Below are 15,755 nucleotides of genomic sequence, written 5' to 3'. Positions count from 1 at the left end.
GAGATTATAAAATTATATAGTTCACAAATAATCTAAAATTGTTAAATATGTAGATATTAGACAAAAATATTGCCTTTCTCGTATTAAATGATCATCTTCTCTTTGCATAACTGCGTTGAATATTTTGCCTCAGAAAACTTCTCAGGTACTGTCCACTGCCAAAGCACGGTCCAAAGTACTGTCAACATGTACTATCATATGCCATAAACTTTATAAATTAGTCTTCATTCTTGATTAAACTCAGATTATCGTATTCTTGCTATTTAGTTTCAACTAATATATGCCACAGTGACCGTATTATATGCACTGAACGACTGCCAACCCAAGTGATTGCCATCATCAAATGTAGTTAATTGATTAGAGGTAGGTTTTCGGTGATCTCTGGCTCTATTTACACATTTTCATGGTTGGATGAGCATTTTATTTCAGCGTAAACTCTTTTTTATTCTTTATTTCCTTCTTTAGTCCTGCACACTTTCTACCACCCTTAATTCTGTCTAAAAATCCTATTCTCTTTCCAGCCAGCCCAACTTCCTACCGTCTATAAAGGTCATCATTATCCCATTCCTCCCTCATTATTTCCCCCATTTAATTCTTTTTCTTTTATTTTTAGTGCCAACTAGTATTTCAGCCACCAGACGCAAAATTATTCTTCGTACCCACGTGTCAAAAGCGTGTGCCCCACGCTTATCGCCTTATCTCAAACACCAGATTTGAGAACCATCCAGCGTTACTCTTCATGATAATGTCCTCACTGATCGTTTCTTTACGACTTAAATTACTGTGCCTTCGTTTGCTACTACCTGAAATTATTTCTTCCTTTACTCTAATTCTACACGTTTTCCACTATTTTTCTCCGAAATAATGCTAAAGTATAATTTTATCTAAGTTACGTAGAAGACTAGAAAGGAGATCAATATATGCGGTTATGGAAAAATTGTGTCATACTATTTACTACTAACATATTTTCAAAGAAAGAAACGGGTGACAACCTGAATTATTTTACCCGTGAAAATCTAATAAAATCACTGAAAAATTCCTTAAATGTAACTTATTCAAAAAGATATTTAACTAGTTTCAGTCCTGTGCGCCTTGTTTTCTCACCGGTATTGGCGTCCTTGGTTCGAAGGTTAAATGGCTATGGGCAAAAGCAGGTTACCCAGTATCCTCCCTGAGACTATCCATCGCGATTCTTCCCTACCTTTTCTTGAGCAGTCTATTTCTTGTATAAGTTTCTAAATGTATTTTTCTACCTGTATTTAACTTACATTTTCTGAAAAACCCTCATTTACTATGTCCACTCATCGCTGTTGATTGACCGCACAGAATACTCGCATTGCTGAAAGATATTGTGCGAGCATAGCTTAAATAACACTTACTTCATCGTTACATGTCCCTTGTAGATAATTTGTTGTTTAGCTTCATATGACGCATTGATTTTTATCTCGCTGTGTTGTTTCCAGCCTTATGCTCCTCTCATTCACTTTGAATTTCTCGTCAATATCTAAGGTTATTGGCCTCCTATCTTTTCCAAATGTCCCTCCACAAATTATTACAATGGTACATTTGGACCACAAGAAAAACAAAATGTTGCATCTTGAAAACATATAAAGGTTAAAGCTAACCTCTGCCCACTAGGTCGATAGACCTCAGACTTCAGGTGAGCTCTACTCAACCCTCAACTATCATATCGACCTTGGGGTGGAAGACTGGTTCGTTGGCTGAACTTTCGCGATGTTCATCATTCGTTTCAATTACAGTACTACGAGCGTATTGCTGTGACTCATTCGGGAATTTCATTCAGTTTATTTTCTGGTTATATTAGCCTTGTGTATTAGCATTATTGGTTGTTGACTCGCCAACAATTCTATTCCTCTCTATATCTCAAAAAATCGTCCTTTAGAGAAGAGAGATGTTAGTAAATGGCTTCTATTTTTATTAAAAAGCTGTGTTCGAAAAAGAATTATGTGCTGAAAGAGCTCGAATCTAAAACGAGCGAAGTCGATTAATGAAATATCCTCAGTAATAAATCCTTAGTCAAAAGTGTGCAAGAAAAATTCTTTATGACCTGTATATATTTCAAAATTTTAACTATATATGCTAGTTTAGTTAACCATATAATTCCTGTGAATAGGTCAGACTATTACGACACACGATATTGGATAAAGCATCATCAGAAGTTTTGCAGCTTAAGTCAGTATTGCAATATTGAGCATGCATAAGGACCGGCTTTATGCATCATTAACCATCGTTCATCTATGAAATTGCTTCATATATTTTCATGCTTATTTTATAAATTCGCTATTAGTGAACCAAAAAACGGTCTGAATGCAAATAAATTAGGTAATTTATTTTTAGCTTTCTTATATGGCACAATGGCTAAATGAAAATTCGTCACATTTTACGTTCAAATCCTCTTTAGCAAATCGACAAAGAATGGAATTGTGTTATACCATTGTCCTCCTCACAATTTAGCAAATAGGGGGAGCATAATTATTACACCGATAAGAAATTCCCACTAATCGATTGATGAATCGGCTATTGTATAATTTTATCGTTATATTCGTTTCCTAGTCGCTCCCATAGTAAGTGTTAATAAAACATATTGCTTCATGGTGTAGGTTTAGCACAACATTTTGAACTCGGGCCTCATCTCAAGCACATTGCTGTATCAGGGATAAATCGTAGCGCAAAATGATTACATCCATCCAAATTCCCTAGAGGCTTTAATGTCACCTGTTCTACATGGACCACATGGAAAATTGCGAAATTAAATGGCAATCCTATAGTGAGTTTGCCATTTTGTATCTACTGTTTTAATGATAGTAAATATGGGAATTGTGGCAGGCCGAAAGAGACCCACGATGGGATTGGGCGGAAAATAAGGCAGGAACACATTATAAGCCCTCTCACGTGATCAATATTCAGCGAATCCCTGGGAACCACATTCTATGTTCATTTAAAGGCCAGGTGCAAATTCTGAGGGACGCAAGGCTAAGGACTGTGAGGTACCAATAAGAAATTATTCTCTGTCAATAGGAAATCATTGGGATGTCAAGAAGTATCAAAATCTGTTTTTAAATGGCGAAACACTTTAAAAACTTCTTTAAGAGAATAAGTTAAAAGTCATAATGTTCAATGAATTGCATTGATTCAAAGAACTACAAGAGATGCCGTGACAGTAACTTTTAACGGGGTCTGTTAAAATCTGTTAACATTTATTATAATGCAACAATTTCAAAGTGTGAAAATCTACATCCACCCGGTCCCCCATTCTATACAAGGGCATGATTTTTACTCTTTGAAATTGTTAAATTATTGAATCATACCGTCTGCCTTTTAATAAAAAATGTTTCATTGAAACTTGTTTGATAAAAGAAAATTGTTAAAAATTTTAATTCTTTTTTACGGTTATAACCAAAATTAAAATTTCACAAATTTATTAATCACCACTGCTATTATTTTTAATCGTTTCTAGTGACTAATGGCTAGTATTTTTCTTTTACGATATTCTAGTCACTATTTATTGTTTGATAGGAACACACGAGGATTTTTACAACTGTGAAATTTCAATAACGTTGAAAGATTATTGGTGTAATTACATTTATGAATAAAAGAGGACAAATTAGTTTCTGTGGACCTGAGAACTCCCAAAAGGTGAGAACTCTTGTGTCCTCTGAAGGCTATGCTATATTTCAGCCTTTTGTAAACAGTGGAAAAAAGAACACGGTTACAGTAAAATGTGGAAGCAATCAACCAAGTTAACTGGCAAATTCGACCACTGAAGGGAGTGTATGCAAATGGTTTTAGCTTATAGTATTATATGCTTACCTTTATAGTATATTATTACGGCTAATTTACTAGTTTGAGTCGATTCAGTCCTTTCGTCAATTCAACGGTTAATCAACTGTTTTGAATTTAAAGCTTCCCAGGAAACATACATTTTAAGCGAGTGGAATTGGTTCAAAAACCATTTTCCTTTATAGCCACTCTCGAAAGTCTTTCTAAAATTCATGTCTGTTCAATGAATTATAGCCCTTTCAACGTATCAGAAAGTTTCGATTGGTTTTAAAAGTAAAAGCTGAGCTGCTTTCACAGGATTCATGGTGGTTTAATGAAACCAATTCACGCAGTTACACGGAAGGAAACTCATTTTTAGATTTTCTCGAGGACAACTGAATTGTTTTTTTTACGTGTATGTATAAACCTTTTTATGACAGAATTAATTACTAATTGGTATTTGTTTTTCCATAACGTCTAAAATGATTCGCATGTAATGAAGACATCAAACTTAGTCGGGACTTGCCGAGAATTCCCGCGATAGTCTATGGTATGAACGAATGACTTTGAAGAACATACGTCCTGAAAAATGCAACCTATTTGAAAACATTCATGAAATTATTCTTTTAATTGATTTTTACTTCAAGTTTAGATATATATTCGTACAAACTGAGAAACAAAGAGCATCTCATATATTTAACATCCGTTATCCATTCAGGCATATTTTTTTCGGGTTGCAGAAGGATTAGTAAGTTCTTCCTGAATCTCGCTATGGAAGTATGCTGGTGTTTGGAGTATTAATACGCCTGTTTGCTGCCTGAAGTTGGCAAATTCGAAATACTTGTGAGAATTAATCGGACATTTAACACTTTCGTGAAATATGGAAATTAATGATAATGAACAGATCTATCTGAATATGCTGTTGACCACAAGGTAGAAAAAGATTCACTTGGAGTAACTGCTGTGTTATCATTGCAATATTCCTGCTCGAAATTTTGTTATAACTCCTATTACCAAATTAGGACTTGCTCGTGGAGATAAAGTGGCGTAAATTATGCCTTATTTTAAGGAGAAAACGGGTCGAATATATTCAAGCGAAGAAAGTCCAATCAATAATGCAAACTTCACAAAAATCCTATAATTTTGAAGCTATCAATTGTTTTATTTGACCTCTAACTCGCTAAAATCCTTGAGAATCGTAAAATATTTCAATGGAAGCGAATAGAGTATTCTCAATGATTGAATAAAAACATTACCGAGGCAGTTTTTAAAATTGCAGCTCACAAAAATCTCATAGGTACTTATGTATTCCCACTATGCATTAATCGCCAATTAATATTCATTTCTTTTGTTCCATTTGCGTTCAAATTTATAATCATACCGGGAAATGGATATTGCATTTGTATGAATTGTATCAGGTGAAGATACTTCCTTGCTAACGATATGAAAAATTTAGTGGAACACTATTGAAGGCCAGAGTATTGTCCAGCTTGATGGCACATGTAATGTAACAAGGTTTTGTTATATTTTTTAAAGTTTCGAGAGATTTAATTCTGCCGTTATTGTTCAATATTATAAAATCTTTTATTCCGGTGTGGCTGCCCTCAAACTAAAATCAGTCAAAGCATAGCCAAATAAGAAATATATTCTAAATAAGGTGCATTCTTAATCTTTAAACTGGCCGTGAAATCCTATAAATGCATTATCGCTGGTCCACTAAGAGTACTTGCCTATACGACAGTGGAATCGATCCTCAACAGCCGTCTCATTAATGCTATATCCTTGGCGAGCGTGCACGATCACAAAAACTCTCCTATTTAATTTTTCGTGCTGTTGGTGATCGATTACTCACTTCGAGGATCTTGATAATCCAGCGATGTTTTATGCCGTTACGTTGGTTCTCCGCCCAATTTATTTTGTAATATATTTTCCTCCTCGCCTCGAATCGCATCCTAAGGGGCCATAAAAGCATATTTTATTAAAATAATTTCCTTTTCTTCTAAGCATGTTAATACATTTTCATTGTACACCCTTTCTTTCACAACCAGTTTTCTATTACCCACCAATATACAACGTGGTACCACCTCGTGTTATCACCTCGTACTTTCAAAGTATTTGTTGCCAAATATGTGGTATTTTTAATAAGCTTCATAGAGTGCATTTACGAATAACATTTTTTCGTGGTGCTGATCTTTCTTTCTAATCGCATCTAAAAACTAGATACCTGTCGAGCTAGAAAATTCCATTTTATTTTTCACCTGTTTGAAATGTATGTAGTTTTCATCTGATTAATTTTCCTTTTCTTATTATGTTCCATTAGTAGGTATTCTGGTTCTTAATATATTTTGGACATATTGTGTTATAAATTAGCTTATTATTTGAATATCAACTGTTTAAATGGGACCAAAAATAGGGGAAAAAAGATTTAATATCACCAAATAATTTGCGGAAAACTGCCCAAGACCTCATGTGTATACTAGGAGATTAGGCAAGCGTTCAGTAGAATGCCGGTATGTTGAAATAGTACGAATTTTAATATCATTATTTTACGTTCATTTATGTTTCAAATCATGGTTTAACAAGAATTATTACCTTTGGCCCTATAGCATGTTGGGGAACTCACGTATACGTAACGGATGCTACTTAAATTGGAATAATTTGTGGAATTCATCTAGTCATGTGTATTTGTCAATAGTATTATTTTTGATTTTTAGATTACTTATTGCATTGTGTAAAATGAAGAAATTTTGTTGGTTTTATTCACCAATGAATTGAGCGTTATGTAACTCATCTATAAAGCTAAATGCCTTTTCCAATATTAAAATGAGGTGCAGTTTGGGCGAGCGCATTCAAAAACACTTCGTTATCTCGTGGATATAATGGAACGAGGTTGTCAGCAAACGTTTTGTATCCAAACCATTAAACATTTTACACCGAGCTAATGAGTGAGCTAACGCTTGGTACGAATCTGCGCATCCTTGCCTCGGTTATGCTCTCGAGCCCTTATTAAGTCTTCGCCCTACGCAGCAGGTGAAGATACCACCAACCGCCGCCACCTCGCCACCCTGGCCCACTTCCCGGGAGAATACTCCCCTTAATTCTCGACCGCTCTCATCCTTTCATCGAGAGCGTCCCCCCCCTCTCCGCCACCAACCTTCCACCCCCTCAACATTCACCCTCTTACCAGTACTCCCCCGTAACCAGCATCGCAACGAGAGAGATCCTTTCATCGAACATCTAAACATCTCACAAGCGGGGCTAATTTCCAAAGTGTCGATGAGGTTGCGTGTGGCGACCATTTGCTTCAGGCTCGCGCGTAGTAATAGTGTGTGTGTGTGTGTGTTGTCCCTGATTCTGGAGAATGCTGCTGTGATGAGTTCTCGGTAAAGGAGGAGATGGTATCTGCGGGGACGGTGGAGAGGAGGGTATGCATGTTGGGCAGTCGACATGGTAAAGAGGGGATTCTGCGTTTGGTTGGGGGAAAGGGGATGGGGGAGGGAAAGGGAATGGGGGCGGGAAAGGGGATGGGGAAGAGAAAGGGTCAGGATGGCGAAAGAGGAGTTGCGTATGTGTGTGTTTCTTGGACGCACGCCACTGACTTGATTGCAAATTAAACGGTGCGTGCGGCCAAAAGATGGGCGCTGTGGGACGAATCATCGTGCGGTGGGTAATAAATGCGGGAGTTTATTAGAGGCTGGCTGAATTTTTAATATTCTTGGACTCGTTTGGTTCCTGTTGAGAGAGGATGAATGGTGTCGTAAATTCTCTGAGTCGTATTTTCAGTGATTCACGACATGGATTATATTACATGATGGCTTCCCAGTACTTACTTGTATCCGCATGTCACTTCAAGTTTTAAGTAGTTGCTATTACATCATAAATCGAAAATGTCAGTGTTGAGTTCAAACTGAATTATGCCCAAACTAAATTAAAGGTAGCGCGCCCAAACTGTGTCCAGCATCGATAGGATACTGAGTTGCTGAGTGATGTTTCCCATTGAAACATAATACATTGAAAAAGGATCAAATACAGAAGACATGACTCAAATGAAACATTTTAAGTTATTGCTGCAAATTGGCGTACTCCTTCAAGAGCTGAGACAAGTCGTGCAAACTGATACCTATTTATTTTTAGAATTATAATATTCTCTGTCCACTGAGAAGATAAAATATATCCCGCTAATGCCTTTAGAGATACGTCTTGCGTCACTTAGGGCAAATTGTGTAATTACTACCTAAGTAAATACTGCCCTGTCTAATGTAACTTATCCGTGATAAGCAACGGCTGGTGGTTTTTTGATACTTAAATCGACCTTCATAATGAGCCTATTTAAATGAATCAAATTTGCTAGAGCTTGTATCGTACCGTCATCAAACCTACGTAGCTAATGAAGAGGATTATGATTGATTGGCCCTATGAGAGAAATACTATGAAAAATGATGTTACTGCCTCAAGGATAATGTGTCTATTGTTCAGATCTGATTCAACTGATATCTGTAGTGCACTTGTGGTTCAATACATATTTGGCCATAATCACAACGCCTTTTCGCCGAATAGAAGAACAGGCTCATGAATATGGCGTGCGACGAACCCGTGGGTATCGTTATCTTTCTAGCTATCACTATGCCTACCAGACTGTCCTGGACTTGGATATGCTGGCTCCATTATTGTTGAAGACGATAATAATAGTAATTGGTAATACATTTCATCCTGTACGCGCATTTGTAATCGATGAAGGAAGAATTTACAAACCAGGAAAAACTCCTTCTGTGCCCATACCATCTATTGATTTCTAGTTGCCATAGTAATATCTATTTAAGGGGTCTTCAATTTATTTCCGCTGTTTTAAGAAATGGCTGAATTTTCTATTAACGTGAAATGAAGATGAATTTTCAAATTGTTCGGTACGTTATGTGTTGCTTATATATGTGAATATTTTCAGAAGTTCCTCCTCCAAATAGGAATGACTAAACTCTAATCCACTCCTATTTTGGAGTTGCATTTTTCGCACGTTTAATGTTTTATAAATGAATAAATTTTCCTTACATAAATATGTATCATCGATAATAATGATGAAATAATCCTTCAGTGTTCCTCATTTCTTAAAGTCACCTGAGGCGACCATTTCCCACCCCATTCAAAAGAATATCAAAGGGCGTCGTGAAAAATTTGCGAATAAATATTTCGCCACTCGCTAAGCCTGGGTGATCGAGTAATTATGCATGGAAGACGTCCGAAGGAAAGAGTGGCCGTACGGGACCCGGTAACGAACTTGGTTTCATAGCATCAACAGTTGGTCGCTACTATTACGCTGTTGCTGCATTTCGTATGTTATGACATCAGTAGTCCCTCTAACTGATTTCGCGCTGGGAATCAGTCCAACAAAACTCGGAGATTGGGAGAGACGATTATTGAGGCGTGATGCCTCATCAAAGCCCATTACATGGTCCTCATGAGAGAGTGAGAGAGGATTGAATTTCGTGTCTACGCCGTCCTCACCACCATTTCGGTCGTAAATATTGTAGGAAATATGGGAACTGGAATTATTTTGCCATCCGGAGATCAGAATCTCCTCGATAGGTCCTGATGCTTGAATCTCGTCTCATCCCGCATGCTTTCGTACTCTTTTTCATTCTAGACGTTTCTGTCTTGACATCGCCTCACGGACATTTGCTTGCGAGACGTTTCGCAACGTGATTTATTAGGGGAAATTCCCTGGTGACCCTGGGATAGAAGAAGGAGAACGCTTTAATGCCGTGTATTCGCGTGACACCGTCCTTGAAAAAAAGAGGGTCACGGGAATCGGAAGGGAATAGCGTCGATCACCCCCGAGCATCCCACTCCTGCCCCAGCATATCCATTTCGAACATGACGGATGCAAACACACGTACGTATGTGCTCACGCATCTCTCCCATACGAGCATCTACTGGCGTGGCGGCACAAGGCAGACCGATGGTCCGCCTCCCAACGACGGTTATCGATTTCCCCAATCGGGTTCACAAGCGGGGCCCCGACGCCCGCGACGACGACAGACGGGTAGAGAGAAGGAGAGAGAGTGAGAAAGAAAGAAAGAAAGAGAGAGAGATGTGCCCATGAGAAAGATGGAGAGAGATAGAAAGAATGGGACGAACAAAAACACTCACTGGAACGAGCACGAGAGAGAATGCCGCCACACTCGAACGGGATGGTGAGAGAAAGGGGGGCGTTTGTCACGCGGGCATCGGCGGCACGCGGACGCGTCTCCTGCCGGGTGGGTTCGGCGGACACGGGCGACGGAAGCACGAAAGACGAGAGAAAGAAGATGCAGCGATGTTTCACAACGATGGGATATCGAACCAAGCATCCCCTCCGCGTGGGGATCCCTCGCGACCCCCCTCTCTATCCCCCCTCCTCACATTTGGGTGCAGATTCATGGAGATCCACCTGATTACCCGGAGCACGCTAAGAGCCTCAGATTCCTTCCGAACCCCTCGAAAATATCATTCGGGCATTTCCCAGCACCCCTCCGTCCGGAGAGATATGTTCTGTGACCCCATCCGCTCCCACCGAATCGCCCTCCCCCACTCGTTATCTCCCCTCCCCCGAAAGTCCCAGAAACGGGATATCAATTCCTACTCTTCTCTCCCACCCCCGTCCTCCCAACGGACACGTGTTTCGGGGCGATCACTCTCGCCGTAGGGGGTGATGGAGGACGGGGAAGAAGATGACGGAGGCGTGCGCCCAGCCACACACACTCACCAACGGCTACTTGAGCAATCCTCTGGCAGGCGCGCGTGCTCCCGCGTACCGCCATGCTACGTGGGCGACGACATCCAGCCCCGGCGGTGGCACGCGGCGGCGGGCGGATCGAGGGTGCTGGCACCACCCGGAGGTGGCGGCGAGGACGGAGCCCCCAGACACCAGCGATCCGGGCACAACCTGCTCCCAACCCCTGGAGACACTCTCACCACCTCCTCCTCCTCCCGACGCCGCGCCGCCATCGCCACCATCCTCGACCCGCGAGCGTGCCGATCGGAGTTTTTTCTCTTCTGGCAGATGCGGGGCACGCCCTCCCGAGAGAGCGCGTGAGACGACGCTCCCCGCTCGCTTCCGCGCCCCTCCGCTCTTGCCCCGAGACTGAGAGAGGGACTGCGCGGCGCGGCGGCAGGCTCCCCCCAAAACACCCTCCGACCCCCTCTCCCCGCCCACCCCCACGACCGACGAGAGCGGAGCAGCGGCCCGACACCCCGCCCGGAAAGGAGCCCTCGGGCCGACGGCGGTGGGGCCTCGCCCGATTACGGCCCGTCCCTCCGCACACCCCCCCGGCGGCTCCCTCCCGATTACGACCCCGTTCTCTCTCGCCCCACCGCCTTCCCCTCCACCCACGCACCCTCCTCTCTCACTTCCCCACATCCCCTCGGACTCACCTCTCTTCCCCCTCCCACCCCCTCCTTCTTTCCTCTCTCTTGCTCTCCGTCTCACTCGCTTGCGCCCCTCGGAATCGCGGCATTGCACCGCGCCCCCGACAGATGGCTCTGATGCTGGTTTTCTCGCGCCCCACCCATCGTCCTACCTCCTCACCTCCACTCCTCCCTCCCGGTCGTTCGCTACTGCTTTCGCACGCACGAGGAAGCGCACGCGTGCCTTTTGGGAGAGAGTTCCATCTCCGCCGGCGAGCCACGCGTTTTCCGGGGTAGGGCGAGTGTGGTGGCGAGCACGCGCCGACGAAGAGGATGAGCGCCGGCATACACAAACGCCCACGCGTGACCCACTGTCTGCCGCGTGCCAATACGGAGAGGGAGCGCACGACCCCTCGGCGCCCTCTGGCTCCCGCCACAAAACTCTCCCTCTCTCCTTCCGCTCCTCACCCATCCCGCCGTCCCCTCTCCAACACTTCCTTCGCCGCTTTCTTCCTGTCGAGCCTCCTCCTTCCTTCTCCACCTCTTCTCTTCGATTCTCCACCTCTTCTCTTCGATTCTCCACGGCTGGCTCCTCCCTCTTCTCTCCTTCTCATCCTCTCTCCATTTCGCATCACTTTCCTCGATCTCCATCCCGTCATCCGTAAACTTCTTGAGCTTTCTCGATTTCTTGGCCGTCCTTGAAAGGGAGTTGTGCGGGGTTTTCAATGTGCTGGCTTTATAATCTGGAAGGTTCTGCATTTCTCAAAGAGACTGATTTGTCCCCTTCATTTCGAATCCGCTATTCTTTATAAGCAAAGCGGTATTGTCGCAATACCGCGTATGACTGTTACGTTAATATTTAGGTTGCGATTTATTTAACTGAGTGACGGATAGCCGCCTTCCCTAAGGATTTAATTCGGTAAAAATGCTTGAAAATCCCAAGCGTTCCCCAGGTTCAAATCTTCATTATCAAATGAGACTGCTTTAGATGAAGAAAATCTTCGCGAAATGAATTATATCAACTGAATTTGAATCCGTTAAAAACTTTCACAACTCGTTAATGACACTGTGTGATACTTTAATCGTCTTAATGCCTTACCTTTTGTCGTATCTCCAGTATATGATTTATTTTACTTCAATCACTTGTTATTCTCAGTCAGTAACTAAAGAGGTATCTCGAGATCAAAATAGATCATTTACTTCCTGAGAATTTCTAGCCTACTTAATTCAGTGTGCACTGGAATCAAAATAAGTATAGCGAGCGCGTATTAAATGGCCTGTATTCGTAGCAAATTGCCCATTTGCTACGGCTTTTCCGAGCTATGCTTTGTTTACCAGTCACACCACTTGCTCAACTTATGACTACCTGAAGAGCCATTCAGGACGTGCTGAGCGGAGCCGTAGAGAGGCAAATATCGCACATTTCTTTACCCTCGGCACTAGTCATTTTCCATGTTTATTTCCTGGCATTTTCCAGGCTCTTTTTACTCTTGTAGGATAGGTACAGTCATGCTGTAATAAAACGAACACCCCAAACCCAGTATCAAACGGCAAAGCAATAAACAACTGTATAACAATAGCACTATTACGGGAGCTAAAGAATAAAATGTGAATCCTCGAAATGCGGATTAAGTAATTAGTATCTAATGGTTATATACTCATTTTAGTTAGTTTACACAGTCAAAATGGCCAATCCATTTCATTGAATTAGACTTCGTTAGACAGTGAAATCAGCCCATGTTGCCTACTCGTCAGCCTCATCTACTCCTATAATACCATTCGTTGTGGAAGAAATTTGATAAAATGTGGGTGACATTGTGTTTTCTCAATCAGGCGTTCAGCCTAAACCGTGTACCTTATAGATTAAAAGGTTTGTAGGGTGTCTAGATGAAATCGGAAATACCGTGAATAAGAGCACTATTTCACCGTGCATCAAGGAAAATGTCATGGACGTGGTTTTAAGCTCTTCCAGGCAGCATGCCTAGGAAAAGGGCTGTGAAAGGTTTTTCTGTATCTCTAATTTATCCATTTCATTTCATTATTGACCACATCACGTTTCTTCCTCACTCGGGGGACGCGTAACTCTTCATGCGGGAAGATAGCATGCCTTGCGATCCCTCTTCCTCTCTCCACTCCACTCCATTTCTCTCCTACCCTCCCCAGCACGAGCCTACGGCTACACAACGAATATCTGCGTGCTTCCTCGGGGGCGTGCTATGTGCCTCGGAGGCACACACCGCAGCCCTTGGTATCCTCCCTCCGGAACGCACTATAGCGACCCCTGTATTGAGCAACACCTATTCCTTCATTTCACCGTCTTCATTCGGTAAACTCACCTCCGTTGGCACTTAAAAGAATAGCACGATTCGGACAGCGGCTATCGTTGCAGCTCAATGGATCTCGCGTTCCCTCCATATGTATTTATTAACGAATTTTTTTACTCTTACTGGCCGTGGCAGTTACAGTGTTTTTACTGAGCATCTGCCAATAACTTGTGTCTAGGTCCTAATCACTTATATAATATGCTGCTACTTTTATCACCACAGACATCCTCCGATGAATTATTAACGAGGATCAGGGAAGTATCGTTTCAGCTGGACCGAAATGGGCACCGATTAACGTTGGCGTACAATGTATGCAAATACACTGAAAGGCTCTTGTTTAGTACTAAATTATTTCATTTCAAAAAGGCAATATCAGAGCAGAGAACTCCAGTAAGGGAAAAATCCCTTATGGTTTCCAGTTAGTTTATCTGATAAATGCGTAAGGAGAAACGAAAAATATCTTTTGTATTTATCGATGTCATATTTACGATATATTTACCCGATTCGATTATATTGACGATAAAATATATTAATGATTATATTTTACCACTAAACGTTGGATCGAAAAAAGTGTTTTATATCCAAATTGCTGCTGTTTTGGATATTAAAATAACTGCCGAATTTTTAAAATGTGTCGCTTAGGTCCGAATTCCCCCTCAAAAATCAATGCGTGATTGCCAATTTTCCGAATTCTCCATTATTTGTATTCCATCGACGAAAATCATCAGTAATCCGCGATTAAACTGTCAAGTTAATGTCAAAAAATATGATTATCTTGGCATGACTGCATGGCATGGTAATGGATGGCATGGTAATGGATGGCTTGGCATGGTAATGGATGGCTATTTTGGATAATTATTGATAATGATTTTTTTATTGATAAGGAGTGATTTCCTGAGGATCGAAAAGATTTTGTTGGAACTTGAGTATCATATTTCGTGGTAGCTCAAGTTTTAATAGTTTGGTTAAATAATTAAATTTATCCATAGCGTGCGCTGCTCCTTTGATTCGATTTTATTGTGGGGGAAAATCATATCGCTTACCGTTTTGACGTGATATTCGGCCCAGAATCAATGCATGATATTAGCCATAGGAGGTGGAGAGATGAGTGTAAAGGAGACATGAAATTTATAATTTTTTAATCAGGAATTTATAATTTCATCCCCATCAGGATTTTGAAGATCCGCTTAGTACCCTCTTTATATGTTGACGTCTCTCTCAGCCTTAAGCCAGAGTTAAAACACTCCCAGGACATATAGAGCAGTGGCTGCATTACATACCTGTATTGCGTCGAGGGAACTGAATGCTTTTCCCATCTGTGTAATAAATGAAATAGCCAGCTTTGTAAATAAAATATGCGGCTAGGGAATTTGGCTAAGTGGTCTAATGAAAAGTTTATTACCGATAACGAAGAAGAATAATGCAGCAATTAAGGATTACAGAGCAATAAAATGTATATGAGTTGGGAAGAAGAATGTAGGAAGACGTTTTGAGAAAAATTGAGAGAAAGTTTGAAGAAAATATAGAGGAAGAACGGGATTTAATGGAGATTGGTCACAGGAAAGGGAAATATTTTAAGCATGAAATTTTTGCTGATTCATGAAAGAATGATGGAATTTAACAGAATAAATGTACAAATGATGCCTTGAATTTGGAAAATCCTTTAATATAGGGAACTGGAGTATGCAAGTATGATTATAAAAAGAGTAGTATAAAAGTACGAGTACTCGTATATCCCAGTTTACTGTCGTAAGAATACTGCTGAAGGCGTTGAAAAAAAGTATTGAAGGAAGTATCTAAAATTAATTAGGCAGCTTTATTATAGCATGAGTTCATGAAGAAAAAGTAAGAGGAGGCGGAAATCGGGAGAGTTATGAGAGAAGTATATCGCATGTCACCAGCACTTTTAAATATATATGCTGAAAAAGACAAAATGTGAGATAATTGGAGGAGAAAATGTTAAAACAACCAAGAATCCTGACGATCAGGCAGTGGTAACAGAGATAGAATGAGGACTAAAAGTGATGTTGTTGGAAAGACTTTCCCATCAGTAGGATAGGAATTTGGAATGAAAATATATATAGGTATAAAATAATGAGAAATGATAAAGAAGATGAAGAATTAAATACAGGATAAAAGAAAATAAACTGGAACATATGAAATCTTTTAAGTGCCCAGGAAGTGTGATGTCCTCGAGTGGCAGTTGCACAGAGGAGATAATTAGAAGGATATACGAAAGACTGGAAGCATTTTGAAAATTTCAAGAACTGC

The 15,755-nt window shown here is 41.0% G+C and overlaps 1 protein-coding gene across 1 annotated transcript in view; it reads right to left on the bottom strand.

Moving 5' to 3' along the window:
* Positions 1–10,877, bottom strand: part of LOC139690237 (uncharacterized) — a 60,003-nt gene extending 49,126 nt beyond the window's left edge. The window contains exon 1 of the mRNA XM_071587561.1: positions 10,520–10,877. The gene's annotated coding sequence lies outside the window, so the exon portion shown is untranslated. The remainder of the gene's footprint in view (positions 1–10,519) is intronic.
* Positions 10,878–15,755: the final 4,878 nt, after the last annotated feature.

This window comes from Hetaerina americana, unplaced genomic scaffold (assembly GCF_022747635.1).
Source record: "Hetaerina americana unplaced genomic scaffold, ioHetAmer1.1.p SCAF_3, whole genome shotgun sequence".
NCBI classification, from domain to species: Eukaryota; Metazoa; Arthropoda; class Insecta; order Odonata; family Calopterygidae; genus Hetaerina; species Hetaerina americana.
Note: the sequence above shows the minus strand (reverse complement) of the source record. Positions and strands in the feature narration are given on the sequence as shown.